The sequence below is a fragment of the Corvus brachyrhynchos genome, unplaced genomic scaffold (assembly GCF_000691975.1).
Source record: "Corvus brachyrhynchos isolate BGI_N302 unplaced genomic scaffold, ASM69197v1 scaffold188, whole genome shotgun sequence".
In the NCBI taxonomy this organism is placed as follows: domain Eukaryota; kingdom Metazoa; phylum Chordata; class Aves; order Passeriformes; family Corvidae; genus Corvus; species Corvus brachyrhynchos.
The window spans coordinates 504,306-520,813 of NW_008239647.1; the positions used below are offsets into that span (position 1 = coordinate 504,306).

At 40.0% G+C, this 16,508-nt stretch overlaps 1 long non-coding RNA gene across 2 annotated transcripts in view; it reads right to left on the bottom strand.

Annotated features, from left to right (window-relative positions):
- Positions 1 to 6,832: 6,832 nt before the first annotated feature.
- Positions 6,833 to 16,508, bottom strand: part of LOC108448640 — a 16,177-nt gene continuing 6,501 nt past the window's right edge. The window contains exons 4-7 of one of the 2 annotated variants that reach the window (XR_001864604.1): positions 15,936 to 15,991; positions 13,497 to 13,602; positions 12,307 to 13,279; positions 6,833 to 6,844 (exon numbers count right to left, since the gene is read on the bottom strand). This is a non-coding gene — a long non-coding RNA (uncharacterized LOC108448640). The remainder of the gene's footprint in view (positions 6,845 to 12,306; positions 13,280 to 13,496; positions 13,603 to 15,935; positions 15,992 to 16,508) is intronic. The other variant, XR_001864603.1, reaches the window with a different exon arrangement.

Sequence of the window (16,508 nt, forward strand, 5' to 3'; positions counted from 1 at the left end):
CTGTGTCACTGGCATGATTCATTACTTCTTCTTGACCAGAGCTTGGCAGAGGGATGTACCTAGTTTTCATGCAACAAATTCAATTTTCAAGCCATGGAGAACACTTTTGTAACAGCTGGGAGTATTTTTCTGTTGTCACAATTTTATTTAGGTAATGAAAGAGTGGAGGAGATAGGCCATAGAAAGTCAGGTAGTTGTCTAGCACAGTTCATAGGCAGTCTGACAAAACCATGGACAAGTGTTTCATGTGAAAGCTCTTTCTCAGTCATGTTCCACAGGACAGTGGTTGCATGTGAGATAAACCTTAGTGAATGTAATTGCTTGGATGCCTGGCACAATAAGAAAAGATCGTCTTTTTCATTCTGGTTATGTATGCTGGTAGTGCAGTTACTAGCTGTGGAAAGATCCAGAAATTTAGGAGTTTCTAACACAACTTTAATACTTTGTTTTTAGGTTATTGATGAATAATGTTAAATCTGAGACTGTTTTGCAAGGGATTCACAAATTAAAAATGGGAGTGTGGGCTAAATGCATCAGATGAAGTATTCATAATGCATAATTCAAGTATTGGAAATGCAATATTCCCATCAGTTTCAGAAGACTGATCATACATTCTTCCCTTTGCCTTCATCTCCTTTTTTTCCTCTGTGCCTTTCCTTTTACATCACCTTGCTCTCATCACTAGATATGTAACAGCTTTCAGCTCTGAACAAATAATAGTTATCCCCACACTATGTATCAACTACCTTTGGTCAACAAATTGCTTTAACGTTCCATGGTATCCGTACTCTTAATTTGTGATTGCAAAGAAACTGAGACAGGATGCCTTTATAATCCTCTAGTGCAGTTTCTACATGAAAGATTTTTTTTTTTTTTTTACTGAAACTTCTTCAGTGGGAAAATAATCATCATACTTTATGGGACACTGATACGTATAATCTCCAGATTCTTGGTGGGACATTTCGTATTCTATCTCACAACGTTAAAACAAATGACCGCAAAAACCCAGTTGACAGCTCCTTTGTGTTTAGACTATGAACCAGAATCTCACAGTTTTCAAACATGCCAGAAACAAACATAAATATCCTGTTATTCTATGCATTGGGAAAGCACTGAAAAGATGGAAATCTGGGTCATCAAGGCTTGTGCACATGGAAAAACAGTCCCTTGAGCTTCAAATGTAAGCATGGATATCACTCCTAATATCTTAAATTGATTTTTCCAATCATTGCCCTAATTACGAAGATGAAAAGAACCAAATCTGACCCAAATCTTCCTCCTAACAGAGGAATCTGTGGAAGCTATAGAAGCAGTTCACTGCAAACAGATTTGGGAACAGTCTTCTATTATGTTTCAGCTTGCTCTCTAATGGTAACAAGTAGGCTTAAAGTTTAATGTCATTTTCAAAATGTGCTAGTGTGCACTGTTACAGCTGTGGCTGTAATTCAAGGTATTATTGGAAAACTTGTATTGTAGTCACGCCTCACCATATCCTGATACAATATGAAACTTAGCTGGAAAATATTTCTGAGGTTAAAAGATCATTTTCCTAAAATCAACCACTTTCAAATTTGCCTTCTAATTTTCAAGGACTTCTTCCTACAGTTAAATAGACACTTTTCAGTGCATCATTTACTTTGCCCTTCTCTCTACTGTCCACCCTCCCTCAGCACTCAAAAAAAAAAAAAAGAAAGAAAGAAGGAATAGATGTTTGATTTAAAAAATGTCCATCTGCAGCCAACAGAAAGAAAACTACTTTGATTTTTGTGCTAACTTATGACTCATGGTCCTGGTGTGCTCAGTGGGAGGGTTGTGGAGAAGGGAAAACTTTATTCACAGCCTCTGACTGTTTTTTCTCCACTCTTTATGCACTTGGGAGATCCCTTCCAGGCAACCAACCTGTAGTCCTCCTGTCCATGTATTTTTCAGGTGGGGATGGCTCCCCAAACAGCTCAAAATTTTTTTCTTTTACCTGTGGCTAATCTAGTAAACATTCTTTCAGATTTTTTATATTACAGTATCTTAGTACCTTGCACAAATAGGAAGAATTTGGATCAGAAATACAGAGATTACAGCTGTGACTGTAATTGCTCTTTACTGTTACCCTGTTTTACCACTGACATAGGAGGTGTGGTGTGGATAATTGTCATGCTCAAGCTGGGGCTCAGACCACTGGTGTTTGGAGAGCTTTAGAGCACCAATGTTCAAGATCTCAAAGTGCTGAGGTTGATGATCGAAGACCCCAGCAATGCCCAGGATTTTGGTAGCATCCCAATTAGCAGAGTTCACATGCGCATCTCTTGACCCATAATGAGGTTGATTCACACAGCCCAGTGAAATACAAGCTGACCTCACCATATATGAGCTGTGGCCCACTCATATGGGCTGCCTGTGCACAGTGATCAAACGTGAGCCTCAGCAACCGGAAATCCCCATGAGAGAACAGCCAGTTCTCTGAGGTATAGGAATCCATGTACTGGGAAAGGCCAGGAGCCCTCATCTGAAACATGGACTCTCCTTACAGCAGGACCCTGCCACGTGTATTCCTGGCTGGGCTCCTTGGCAGCTCAGCAATGGCAGCAGAAGGCTGGGCAGCATAATTGGCCCCAGGAGGAGGTTAATCCTCTCTGTTCAAACAGCTGGATGCACGGTACTGATGCCATATTCCAAACAGAGAGGAAAAAGAGCAAAGGATTTAATCTGTTCTGACACAGCAGCGTCCTTTTATGCTCAGAAGGCAACTTGTTGATGAAGAGATACTGCCAAATGATAACTTCTCACTCCCTTGATTTTACCTATAATTTATGAAGAATGTGTGATTTTATGGCATTAAAGAACAGTACTCGAGTCTAAGGAAGGCACATTTTTTTCCGCAGAGTGTTGTCTGACCTCCTGTGCTAAATATTAGTGACTGAAGACACATCCAATACACCATGTGTGATTTTGGAGGTTTAATACTTCTCCCACCTGTATGTAACACATATCAAATAATACCTGCACATACTAAGGGAATGCAAATTCTCCCTCCAGGATAAATACTGTTGACTAAAGAAGACCACTTCTATCTCCTTTCCTCCGGTACATGGTTGGAAATCTATACTGGTTCATTACAGATGAAAGAGTCGCTTTCTTCTGAGGCATCACAGACGTGCAGCAGAGAGAAAGTACTGATCATGATAGACCCCTGGTGCTTAACATGGACCAAAACAAAAGATGGGCTTAATTGTAAAAGCTTAGGAGCCAACAGATTTGGCATTTCTATTGAGATGTATCAATTCTCACTCAGCCTTTCATTTTCTGTGATTGTAAAAGGGATTTTTTGCTATCAACTTCCATGGCAACAGAACCAGGCTGCTGATGTCTTTTGACTTAGTTTCCCAGTCAATAAATTGGAAAGGCCTGTACCTCTTTCATGGGCATATAAATACACTAATGCTGGCCCTGCATGCTGAGGTCTGTGTATTCAATTCCAGAGTGTTATTGAAACTGATTGATGCAGCTCATAACTGGGCTGTAGGCCAGAGCAGCTTTTAAGTCCCCTTACAGTGCAGCAAATTTTGACTGTATAATAAACACAGCCATGCCTCTATGCAGATCCATCATAAATACAACACATCTGTGATCACAAAAACTTAAGTTCATAGAGTGAAGCAGAAGGAGCAGTGAGGTGGACGGACTGGACCCTTTTTGGTGGAAGTAAGCCCTGTTAGTAGTAGTGCACATGTCCTTGTCCCATGTGAGGGCACAACTCTGCATTTCTTTCCTTGCTATCACATTGCTGCTGCAATCTGTCCCTGAAACATCTAAGCAGAAAGATGCCAGCGTAACTGTGCATGGGGGTGCACACTCTCCCATGGGCTGATTGCAAAAGGACTTGAGGAGAGCACAAGCACTTAGATCACATTGTAGTACAAATTCTCCATCTGTGCTTCAGCTAATGATAATTTCTTCTTGTTGGGGTTATTTGCATATTCAACTCAGTTGAAAGAAAAAAAAAACACAAATCCTTTCAAAATTTAAATACTCTTGAAATAAACAAGGACAAAATAAAACTCATATTCATAAAAGATATTGGCAGGAGATTCTTATGGGGTTAAAAACTGTGTTGGTTCACCCTGTCTCACTTTCCAAAACATTTTTATTACTGCATTACTTTTCCCAATTTATATATCTTCACTCTTGCATAATGTAGTTTAAAGAGTGCAATCTAGTTTATTTCAGCCCTAGGGCCCCACCCTGCCATGTTCCATTACATCAGGTTTTATAATCATCATATATTTATATTTCTCACCCTAATCTTACACAAACTGTTCTCTCTTCCTATTTACATTTTAATATACACTTCAACTTCTGTGAGTCTATTTCAGGTTGGCTTATGAAGGATTTCCAAATATTGCTGCTGAGCCATGGAAAATTCAGCAACACAGGTATGTAACTGTGATAACAGTGACCTTGGTCCAGAGCTGATGGAAAACAGAAGTCTGACCTTCATGTGTGCTGCCATGGAAGGGTCTCTCTGATGTTGGAGCTTCAGCAGTTCTCAGCACAAGGAATAGCTGAGTTTCCCTACCCCTTTGTGACCCAGAGCTCAGCTATAAAATGTGCCATCTGCTGAAAGGTTGTGCTCTGATTTAACATCCCTGAGGATTGCTTTTACCATTCAAGCTATTCCTTCATCTGTCTCAGGAAACTCTCTTGATCAGCCAGGCATGGTACCATAGAGTGGCTTGTATCCACACTGCCAGCTTCTGGAGAAACTTAAGCTTGCTTTTACCACCCATATATTCAAGGGTACTCTATAGGTACCCTTGGGATAATGACTATCTACATGTGTGATTTATCAATCCAAGGTGCCTGAAACATCATCGCACACCAAATGTTTGGGGTCTTTATACCATGGTGTCAAGCACGTGTGAGATGTGAGATGGAAGCAGCATGGGAACTCGGGGATACAAGTTCTAGAGTGGTGATGCTCACAGGAAAGACTCTGTGTGCAATTTAAAGAGCCAAGTCTAGCGTGGAGGGGCCCAAACTTCTGTCCAGCTAAGGATCACAAAGGTGATTAAGGGACTGGAGCACCTCTCTTGTGGGGAGAGGCTGAGAGAGATGGGACTGCTTTGCATGGAGAATAGAAGTATCAGGGGGGAAATGGGCACAAATAGAAACTCAGGAGGCCCCTTTTCAACGTCAGGAAACACACTCTCACTGTGAGGATGATAAAGCACTGGCACAAGTTGCCCAGGGAGGTGGTGGAGTCACAGTCCTTAGAGATATTCAAAAGCCATTTGGACACTGTGCAAGGCAACCTGCATGAGGTGGCTGTGCTTGAGCAGGTATGCTGTACAAGATGATCTCCAGACATCCTTTCCATCCTCAGCCTGTGATTCTGTGATTCTATGAAACTTTTACCGGGATTGAATTACCTGAAAACACAAGATATTGCCTTCTTACATGCAAAATAAATTAACTTCCTAGATATTGTAGTAGAAATAATGATGTTTATCAAAGACAAACCAATATAAAAGTTTTCAAGTACAAAACTCAGGACAGAAGGCAGAAATTTTACACTAAAAATTGAATGTGACACAGAATATACAAGTTAGCAAGTTTTCAGTGGAATTCACAAGTCTGGCCAAAGCTCCTATTTTTCAGCTGTGGGCCCAGCATGCCTGGCTAAAATTAGGACTGATTTTTCTTCACCTCTGAAATAGCATGACATATGTCATTAAAGTAAAAATTGAAAGCCTTGTTAAAGAAGAGTGATGACTACATACTTGCAGCAAAAATTTATTTTAAAATCATGGCATGAACTACTACCTTAATTTTGTAAGGAAAAATGGAACTCATTGATACAAAGTTGGTAATCAATTTAGTCTTTTGCAAGGGAAAGAAGGAGCAGAATGAAGGAAATGCAAATAAAAAGCACAACCACTTAGCACTGATTGTGCTGGTAAGACTTTTCTCTGTGATGCTCCATACTTGTCAGCACTCTCTTTAAGCATAAAACATAAGAAGTACAATACATTTTTAAAATGCTTAAACTACACTTTATCTTTCTCTGCAGATGCAAAGTTGGCTGGAAATTGCTACCCACAGCTTGAAGGATTCATGTCAAAACCCTCCTCCACATTTGGAGATATTTCAGATGCTTTTACTGTAATCAGCACATTTCCTTTAAAGCTGCTGTGGCCTTTAACTGAGGTATCTCCTTTATGTATTTTGGTTTTTTTAAGATGACACAAAGGACAGAACCTCAGATCACTGCATGAAAAACTTCCCAGTTTTTCCTGACATAGTTTTGTAGCCTTCATTTTCTCTCAGTACGTGCAGCAGTATATATCCGTTTATTCATCCATTGATTCACATCATTCTTTTAGCTATCCATCCATCCATTCACCTACACATCTACTATGTTATTCCATTTATTCATGTAAAGAGGCATTCATCATAAGAAACCAAAGTGCCTTCCCATGCTGAAAGTTCTGACAGTATTTCCTCTCTTATATTTACTGCCATAGAAAGCTTGAATACCAGGCCAGTTTGGCTGAGGTCTAAGGGTTAAAATTTCATGCATTAGGTAATACCAAGCCAGATACTGTGCAATGTGAGAATCAGCTTCAGGCTGATCTTTCTGTTTCCATTTGGAAACTCAGTGATGTTAAAAGTTTTCCTAATATTGATTTGCTAAGTGAGGTGCCACAGGGCTAGTAGAGAGCTGTTGATAGCAAAAAGGATGGAAGCTAAGACCTGGGACACAGAGCTAAGAAGCATGCAGATCTCTGCTTGAAGACAGCTAGCTAGGATTCAAGGGCAATCACTTGGAAAGAGTGCTGGTGAGGGGCAGCTGGCTAACATCAAATGCAGAAATGTTGAGGAAAAGGAGCCTCTTTTGGTGGAGTACTCTTTTAGAGCATGAGGATCACCAGACCAATACAGAGCTAACAGATCCTGACAAAGGACCTAAAGCAGTGCAGTGAACACTTTTGGGTATAGTATTTAAATGTAAAAGCAGCTAAAATCTCGGTGCTGCTCCAGAAACACACTTCTGTGAATGTAATGAAGAACTATTTCCCCTAAATTGAATCAATCTGTTACTTAGATCAAATCTAAACAATATAATTCCCAGAACTGCACTTTATCAATCTCTGTTGTACTGTCCATTGTCTACCTAGCAGGCTTTCCAGCCCTTTGCTATCAATTTCTTTCAACACATTTAAAGCTATATACATATATTCATAAACCCCTGTTTTCAATCAAATGCATGTGGTGAGAAGGAGGGTATTTAAAATGCAAAATCAAATGTGCTTCATATTTGCTGCAGAAGTTACACGAAATCCAAATTTAAATCTAAATTTCAGTCATAAATCATCCTTGTGATACAACACAGGGAACTGTACCATCACAGCTGAATGCCCATAGCTCTGGAAAGTACTTGAAATACAAACTCTAATCTGAAATCCAAATCGAGATGCAGGTGTGTAGCTTGCACATCTCGTCTTCTTACTGCCCAAGGAGCAAGAATGAGACAACTGGTAAGAAGATAAACAAAGACAGTGCTCCAACACAAAAATTCCTTTCTCTTTCTGTATTTATGTATTTACTATGCCCATCATTATCTTCTACTGCACTTTTCATAGCTAGTCTACCTATTGCTTTTCACAGGCATCAATTCAGAATCTCCTCTCAAGTCCCCTTCTTTACAACTGGTGCCTCTCCCTCAGACCCACCCCCTTACATGGACAGTCTTCACACCAGCCTAATTGTTGGGGTGAAAGATATTTCCCTGACTGCTGTTCAAGAATGAAAGGTCACCAAAATATTCAACTAAATGTTTTTATTTCTCGAAGAAGCAGAAAAGCCTGGTAATGAAGATAATTGTCCAAGAGGGAAAAGGCATTTTCTGGACAGCAATGTTGATAATGATAAGAATGTAGGGAATAATAATAATATTATTATTCTTCCCTTATAATAATAACAACAGTCAGTAAAAGCTGATGCTTGAGCATGCAATAGAATACAGCCACAAAAAGTGTGTACTCCATTGCCTGAGATTGTTATTCAAATGGCCTTATCTGTAATTCTCCCCAAGTTTATGCTTGTCAAAAGAGGAGTGGTGTGCCAAGCTGGCACTTACTGAGACAGCCTCAAAAAAAGTCTTCTGAGAAAATTGTCATACATTCTTCCAAGGAAGGATTTTTTTGTACTGGTTCCAATATTTCTCATTTCTCAGATGGGACAAATTTTTCAATATCATAGCCTCTTTTGGAAGGTTAGGGCTCATTTCCTCGTGTTTATAAATTTGTGTGCTCTGTAGTCAGAAAAGATCATTGTGATCATCTTGTTTGAAAATTTCCACAGAGAAACCATGGCATTTTTGTTCCTAGAAACTGGACTAAAGGATTGTCAGAAGAAATGTTTTGCCTGAAAGACTCTTGACAATGGCAAATCTGTCGCCTCTATAGAAATTCTTCCGATTTTTAATTAACCTTAGTGTTCAAAAATGTGTTTTATTTCAAGCTTGAATTTGTCTGACTTCCAACAAATTGGATTTCATTATATCTCTGTCTGCAAGACTGCAAATCTTCTCATTATCATAGCTTTCCATGTCTAAGGACTTCAGTAAAATAATCGGGTAATCCTTCAATCTTTTCTTTGATAAACTGAATAGATTAATTCTTGGTGTTCATATGGGAAGAGTTTCCCCAGTCCTACTTTTTTTTTAACTACTCTTTAAATGTTAGTTGTGTAGCTAAAAGTTATTTCAAAGGGGCTGGCAAACACTGGGTAATCTCTTCCTAGCAAGTAGTAAATTTAACCCAGGGTACATGGAAAATTTCAAGAGTCCTGTTCAGTCATTCCTGGATGCTGGTGACTGCCTCCTGTTAGACTGCAAGTGCCGTATCAGAAGCTGTAGGTAGAAGCCGTGGTTGAGGAGAGAAGCCTCCAGCTGACGATGTTAGTTGTGGTAGGATTTGCTTGGCTAAACATGGGGGTGTAGTCCTGTTCACATTGTTAGGAAATATCCCACATGGCCTCAGCTGCTCTTTTGAAAGATTTGGGTTTCTCTTATGTCCTGTGTCATATCTGCCAGGCAGATGAATCCAATTCCTTAGGACACTTAAAATGGCACCTCTTTATATTTTTTTCTTAGTAATTGAATCTCACCCTCTGTGTCATTCAGAAGAATCCTTAGAATGTTGCTATTATGCAGATCCTATACCAGTGGTGAATTTTACCAGGAAGATATCCCAGAATAAGCAACCAGAAGGAGTAGAGTCCCACCTATAAGTTATCTTTCTAGTAAAGATTTGGCTTGCTGATAATCTGTATTTACTATTGCATTTTCATCTCTGCTATTGAAAGAGTTGTAATCCACCTAAAATGTGCCCTGTCTATTCCATAAATTTTATTTTGTTCCTTTCTAGGTACTTTATTGTACTAAATCGAATTCACAGGAGAAATCCAGCAAACTCATTTTATCAGCGAAGTTGTAATTAACCAGACTTGTAATCTTGCCAGAAAAGATTAAAGGTTTATTTGAAAAGGCCTACTTTCCACAAAACTTAGTTGCCTGATATTGTTTATATTTTTACTTTTTAATGTTTGATTAATGAAATCCCAGATTAATTGTTCCATTAAAGAATTAGCCTAACTGGCCTGCTGTTCACTGGTTATTTCATTTTTCTATTTTAACATACATAAATTATATAAATGGCAGTCCTCCAGCAATACAGATTGTAATTTATATTTTTTTCTTTTTTTCAAGAGATATTAGATATTAACACAAGCCATTTACAAAACTCCATAGCTTATTTACTACTCTTGCAGAAATTTGCCTGTTGATTTTAAAATGTTAATTTTCAACACATACTGTTAAATACTGTCCTTTCCTGTGGAGGATGAGCCTTATTGCCTATCTCCATTATTGTATAAGCCAGGTAAATTTCGCTGCCTCCATATAAATCTTACTAGACAAGAGCAAAAATCAGCACTGAAATTATGCATGTAAATGATGGATGTAATTCTGAAACTTCCCAGTGGAAGCCAGGGAGCATATTTGGGGTTTTCTCTATTGTCTTTTAAGTCATCACTGCTTGTGAAAACACTTTCACAAAAGTAACGGTATCATGAGCATGCACTGTTGGCCAGCATGATGTGTTCTCTTATGCCTAAGGCATAGGACTAGGAATTTAAACTTTTGGATTCCATTCATATCTCTCTGACTGGCATGAAAAATTATCATTGCCTCAGATAATTGTAACTCCTTGTGCTCATTTCCTCTCTCATCTTTTTTTTCCAACTGTGCATTCACACTGTAAACTCTTTGGGGCAAAGGTTGTCTTGTGTAGTCAGTAATACCTACTGAGCTCCTATTAAAATTACGGGTTTAATGTGGTACCTCCACACATATAATTGATAATACCAATGGCTGATAGGACAGGCTGCTGATGGTATAATTCAGATGATCTCCCTTACATCCTTACAGTTTTCATCTCATCAGAGAGCTCTCAAGACACCACAGCCAGTTCATTACAGAGAACATGCATCTCAGCTGATTGTTTGAAATTTTAATTAGAATGCAAAACAGATGTGATCCTTGCTACCTGCTATTTATTGGCTCTGGGCAATGATTTCTGTCCTCCAACAGCAACCTAAATACAGTGTTTTATAAAGCCCAGCCACATCTGTAATTTGTAATTCTCTTGTGCCATCTCATGTATAGCTTTTTTTTTCTTTCATTTTTTTCTGTGTAAGTGTATTTATGTCTAAAATATAGCTATAATAAATAAAAATGGTGCATACATATTTATAGTTAACAGCTCAAGTTACCACAAATTCTTCTTCCCCAACAGCCCAGCAGTAGTCTCCCCTCATCTCTATCCTGCCACTAAGTGATGGAACCTGCACTTCACCCAGGATATTTTTAAGGAGCCCCTGCACCCAAACACATGGCTCACCGATGTCTTTATAAATAAAGGTCTGTGTAGGTAGCAAAACTGCTGCATATATGAATATGTGTATAAGATGAGTATGAAGACCCAATTTGGAGGTGACAGGAGAAGCACCATTCAGCCACCGACTGATTCCTCAGACCATGCCCAGTAGGCTGCAAATGGGACCTTAGACCTTATACTCTTTAACGCAAGCTGGACTCATCAAGCTAGGATGAACTCTTCAGGAGGTAGGACTAACCTCCTCCCTTGTCTTCAAATGCTTTTGTTCTCAGTCTTCTCTCTTCCAGCCCTTTGGCTTCAGCAGTATTTGCTTCAATTCACTACTTTGATCGACCCAGCAGGCCACAGGCAAAGGTGATGTTTTAAGTATAGAGGATGTGAGCGGCACACTGGGAGGCTGTTACGAGTCTAAGAACTGATCTGTACAACCTTTTTCATTTTCAAGGGCTACTGGCACCTGTGAGATCACTTGCATTGTCCAAATATTCACCAATGTTATGGCTGCACATTCTAGACCAGAAGAGAGACATCATTGTCCCTCTTACTTTTGCTGAGAATTGCTCTGACCTAAACCAGTTCCACTCTGTAAAAATGTTTTTCCTGATAAATAAAACTGTCAGATTTTATATTCCTATAGCATCAAACTGGCCCAGTCACTTCTGTGGGCTGATCCAGTACTTGAGTTTTAAGACCACTGATTACTGGGACCAGTCCTGTTTAATATATTTATTGATGATCTGGAGGAGGAGACCAAATGTTCCCTCAGTATATTTGTGGCTGACACCAAGTGGGATGGGAGTGTTTTTCTGCTGGAGTACAGGAGAGCTCTGCAGAGGGACCTGGATTTATGAGCCAAGACCAATGGTATGAGGTTCAACAAGGCCAAGTGCCAGGTCCTGCACAGGAACCACATCACCCCATGCTAGAGTCTGGGGGAAGAGTGGCTGGAAAGCTGCCCATCAGAAAAGAACCCAGGGTGCTGCTTGACAGCAGCTGAGCATGAGCCAGCATGCGCCCAGGTGGCCAAGAAGGCCAATGGCATCCTGGTTTATATAAAAAATAGTGTGACCAGCAGGACCAGGGAAACTATTATGCCTCTCTACTTGGCACTGGCGAGGCCACACCTCGAGTGCTGTGTCCAGTTCTGGTCTCCTCACTGCAAGAAAGACCTTGAGGTGCTGGAGTGTGTCCAGAGAGGGGCAGTGGAGTTGGTGAAAGGTCTGGAGCACAAGTCCTGTGAGGAATGGCTGAGGGAGCTGGGGTGTTTAGTCTGGAGAAGAGGAGGCTCAGGGAAGACCTTGTCACTCTCTACACCTCCCTGAAAGGAGGCTGCAGCCAGCTGGGGATTGACTTCTTCTCCCATGCAACCAGCAAGGGGATGAGAGGACACAGCTTCAAGGTGCACAAGGGGAGGTTCAGGTTGGACATCAGGAGGATGAAAGGGTTGTCAAGGATTGGGACTGACTGTCCTGTGAGGCAGTGGAGTCATCATTCCTGGAGGTGCTCAGGAAACAACTGGACATGGCACTTAGTCCTATGGTCTAGTTGACAAGGTGATGATCAAAGACTGGACTCAATATCAGAGGCCTTTTCCAACCTAAATGGTTCTGTAATACCAACCTTATTCTTGTAACTTGCTCATGGGCCTCAATCTGAACATGTGACCGACGTAATCCTACTCTCCTGTACAAAGTCTGTCTAGAACATTAACTTCTAGACGCTGCAGCTCTAGCAGTGTGCATGCAATGTGGATGCAGATCAGTGATTTACAAGTGCCCAAACTCATAAAATGTATTTTGATGACAGAGTAATTTACCAAATTTTTTTTTCACAAAATAATTAAAAAAATATATGAGTTACTAGCAGGTTCAAGACAAAATTCAGAAGTCATAACTATGGGAAAGAAAATAATCTTTGGTGTTCAACAAGCAAGTTCTTAGAGAATTCCCGAAAAAGGGGAAAAAAAAAGACTAAAGAGTAGACACTACATGGATGGATAAAGCACAAAACAGTGGCATGTTGGTAAGAATGGTTGAAACAGGAGTAAAAAGTAAAAGAAAGGTCCCATCGTTAAACAAAGTGCAAGATAATATTGATATGGAGAGCCTCAACTGACACTCAAGTTACAGGAAGAGCTTAGCAAAATTCCTGTGCTGGAAAAATTGAAGAATTCTAAAATGTAGGCTGGGTGGAGCAAGATTGGGTATGTATTGAACAGGACAGGACAGGGCATACTGGAGCTAGAAGGAACATAAGGCTATATGCTGGATTCAGAGCACTCTTAGCCCAGACTTCTGTCTTCAACAGTGGTCACTAGTGGAAACCTAGGAGAAGCAAGAACAGGATGAGCAAGTATAATATTTTCTACTCTAATACTTGTGAATGGATTTCTTCCATTTTGTATTTTGTTTATGTAGCAACACCAATGAATATCTCTGCCAAGCTCCTCTCCCATCTTTCATTGAGCCCATCTAAACTCCTTGTACCTGCAGTATTCATTGGTCAGAGTCCCACGGATTTGTTACATGGAAAAGCACTTACTCTTGACGTTGTACCAGCAGTATCCCCTGGCATGTCTTCAGAGTACATTTATCAAGAAAGAGGTGACTTCATTTTCCACAGTGATGCAGAAATTCCTGAGTGAATGCTGTAAGAGATGCAGATTGATTGTGATGAGACTACATGGCGTAAGTCGCAAATGTGCACCTTCATCTATGTAAGTAACAGCATACAGCAGTAGCAACACTAACAATCCCAATAACTTAATGCTTTTAGGACTAACACATTGTTTTTTACTCACTTTTCTTTGACATTTGAAAAACTCAGCAAGCTATAAGGCCTGAAGCAAATTACCTTGTAATTGCACTGGGGCATCTCGGTCTGGTCTGTGGTTATCACAACCAAAACTGGCTGTCAAAAAACTCAATTTCCCCTGCTCAGGGAAATGCACTTCTCCATTTCTGAGGGCAGTGATCTCAGCCAAGGGAAAGCTAATTGCTACTAGCTGCCACCTGAGATAAGACACATTCTTCTACAAGTAACCCAGTATGTATCAAATGGGCAAAGAAAGAGCGACAACACAGTTAGCATAAAGTCATCAAAATCTTATGAATCCTCTGTATCAACAAAATACACAATTGATTCAATGCCCTACCTTAGGCAACAGTCTTAGACAAGTGAAACAGACTGCGTGGCCATAACACAGCAAAAATGACTGCTTGTCTTTTTACCCAAACTTCATAAATTTAGTTAGATGGCGAGCGAACACAAGCGGTTCTGGTAGTACTGGCACAGTCTGAAGAACAAGAAATCTTCAGTAAGCTCCTTTCAAATGGTCACAGTGGGCACTGTGACCATATGAAGGTCCCAATTTATTCCAGCTATGACAATATTGCCTAAAGAAGAACTGTTTTGCAGCCATTAGTCTGTCTTCCAGTGAACTTCTTCCTAATACCAGGGGTTTGGCATCATTTAATGAAAGTGAAATCACATATAGCAATTGTATTTCTCCCATCAAGAAATTCAAATATATTTTCACATTTTATATTAACCAGTAGTAACAGAATATGCTGACCATTTATGGATGAGGAAAAGGAGCAGATATATAAATAAATAAATAATGGAGAAACCCCAGCCAAACTAAGTCTAGACTGATATGAAACCACATCTCAACAGTGATTCAATCACATGTAGTCATGTAGTCAGACTCTGCTACTCAGCAGGATCTGTGAGTATCAGAGCATGATATCCACAGGCACAATGAGATTCAGATATCAGGAAAGCACGAGCTGCAAATGGCAATTTCTCACTGACTCCTTAAAAAAAGTGTAATTCTTATTTCAGTCTGTTCAAATTAGTCCTGCAATGAGAACATGTCCTTGAATAAAACAGACCAAGGGATTTTTTTTCAATTTCTTTTTTTAAGTCTGGCCTGGCAACCAGGACCATAAAATGATTATCACACTGCCCAAAGGTGGTGGATCAATGAAAGCTATCAGTATTTGGACGATAGAGGATAATGTTAATTACCCATAAAAGAGATTCAAAAGTCAGTCATGGGGGTATGAGAATGAGATTACATCACGAAAAGAAATTTCTATTCACAAGCGAAGCTGGCCAATAAGTCATTTTTCAGTTGGGGGTTAGGAATGGGGAGCCAGAACAGATATTGCTGCAGTCCAGGAAACTTTTTCCATTTAGGACAACATCATAGTGACCCATACCAAACTGTTCCCAGAAGTCCCCACGCTGTGGGCTTCAGATCACGGTTGATTTTCCAGGAATTTGATTAGAACAAATCTTGCAGCGTTCTGTATTACTTCATGCATTACCATCAGGTTAATCCTATGTGTTTCCAGCTTGCTCTGTTGGCTTAATAAGCTCTCAACCTTTTCCTTCAAGGAATCTCAAACACAAATGCAAGAGCTCTCCAGGGTACCACCTTGAAGCGGTTACAAACTACTTATTCATCTGTTTGTGTAGCAGCCTGAGCCGCTCTTAAACCCCATTGAGATGATTAAGCATGTCAGGACAACCAGTCTGTGTGCAGCACAGACTCTGCACTCAAGGCCAGAGCATGCGGAATTGGGCACGTGCTGAGGCCCCCCCGGTGATCCTGCGGCACAGAAGAGTAACCAAGCCTCAGCTCTATTTGGCATACAAAAAAAAATTCCTCAACAAACAAACAAACAAAGACCCCCCAAAAATACCCTAAAAACTGTAATCAAAACTAGTAGAAACGTCTGAGTATGTTGGCTTCTATTTTTTTCCTCACAGCTTTCTCAGGAATTAAGAAGAGTTGTGAAACTTCTTAAGATTTGCAGAGCTGTTTGAGAACCTCAAACAAAATGTACTACACTAGCAAAGAGGACAATTTATGCTTTTTGACCTGTACTACTGGAGCAAGCTGGAATAAGACTGCTCCCAAGCATGAAACTGTTCAGATTAATACAGGTTGAATATTCCAAAAATGTCACTCACAGGCTCTGAGTCCTGCTCCACTCATATCACTGCCAGTGCAGAATAATTCAGATGACCTGACAAGAATGGAAGTGTAAGTCAGGAAAAATTTTCTCCTTGAAGAAGTCAAAGCACCAGATGTGTCTTCAAACATCCATAACCCTGACAATTTTACTGACTATAATTGGATGAAAAGAGAGCAATATTGACTTCGTGTTCACTAATAAAATCCTCTTTTCCCACTGCTCCTGACAAGTTGCAGACCCACCAGGAGCTGTACAGGACACATCATCTGCAGCAGCTTGGGGTTTGGTGTCTTGCTTTTCTTGTCTTTATTAACCCTGTGCCACTCATTAAACCTAAGATGCAAACAAATAAATTATTCCTATCACACAAATTATATATTTCATAATGAAGCCAGAGAGTGCAAAGCTGTCAGAAAGCCCTTTCTTTGTAAAGACTCTGCAGCAGTTTTATTTCAGAGTTTCTTTCTCTTCAATATAATTTCTTTATGGGAGTTCTCCATTCTGTGTTAGTAGTGACACCTGGCAAGCTGGCTGCTAAAGCAGAAGTTATTTTAATTTATATTTCTCC